Genomic DNA, 941 nt, shown 5'->3' with positions numbered 1-941 from the left:
TCTTTGAGACAAGCATATGACTACTGGCAGGATCAACCAGGGAGCTGCTAGCAGCTTTTTTTTTCGTTCGGAGGAACCTCCCGGGTCCGCAGAGCACCGGGTCCGAATCTTATGATGTACATTTTTTTTTCCTTCTGTATCAACAAGTACGGGGGCGACTTCCCAATATCGACACCCGCTTTGCAATTGCAAAGTCTTTCCTTCCATCTCTAATTAATTTTCCTAGGGAGTAGGCGAGGCCAAACTTCCAAGGCTTTCACTGGCGAATATATCGCGCTCTTAGAAACTCGCATGGTACTTGGCGAGTGGATTTCAAATTATATGATCGGTGCCCACATTCGGGCGCGGCCCACTGCGGGAGCAGACCGTTGGCCCGTGGGCTCGCTGTGAACTAATTTGCCCACTGGTCCGAAAAGTATTCATTTCTAAACACCTTTGGCCAGGGCTGAAGACCGCGACTAACCCCTTTGAAACTTGTCTCTCAGGGAGCTGCGATCCATCAAACATTTCATTGTTAACAGAGGGGAACCATTACTTGGTTAAGACGATAGGACACGCGTTCCCCACCATTTCGCATCCAATCGAATTGCCGCACAAGAGCTCGTTACCTGAGAAAGGTATAGCATTGGCTCGCAGCTAGTGTATTGCAGTTCAGACAGATAGGCCACTTTAGATAGTTCTTAGTGTTCACAGTTATCACCAAGACTAGACCCATATGGATTTAATTCTTCAAGGAGCAGCGGTCCACCAATAAGAGAGATGAAGACATGTTTTCGGATGGCCACAACGCCCCCTCGCCACCCAAATGTGCATGTTTTAAGTGTACATTGGGAGTCGACGGAACATCGGGAGTCCGCTTGCTTTCTCCGGATCAGCTGCCACCCCCCTGATCTACCAGATAGACAAGAACATGTCTTCTCCACCAATCTCATCCACCGAAG

General features: G+C 48.9%; 1 non-coding gene across 1 annotated transcript in view; it reads right to left on the bottom strand.

Annotated features, from left to right (window-relative positions):
- Positions 1–43, bottom strand: part of LOC134545383 (small subunit ribosomal RNA) — a 1,991-nt gene extending 1,948 nt beyond the window's left edge. Inside the window, exon 1 of the ribosomal RNA XR_010078500.1 lies at positions 1–43. This exon is cut by the window's left edge and continues 1,948 nt beyond it. This is a non-coding gene — a ribosomal RNA (small subunit ribosomal RNA).
- Between the last annotated feature and the right edge of the window lie 898 nt (positions 44–941).

This window comes from Bacillus rossius, unplaced genomic scaffold (genome assembly GCF_032445375.1).
Source record: "Bacillus rossius redtenbacheri isolate Brsri unplaced genomic scaffold, Brsri_v3 Brsri_v3_scf700, whole genome shotgun sequence".
NCBI classification, from domain to species: Eukaryota; Metazoa; Arthropoda; class Insecta; order Phasmatodea; family Bacillidae; genus Bacillus; species Bacillus rossius.
Note: the sequence above shows the minus strand (reverse complement) of the source record. Positions and strands in the feature narration are given on the sequence as shown.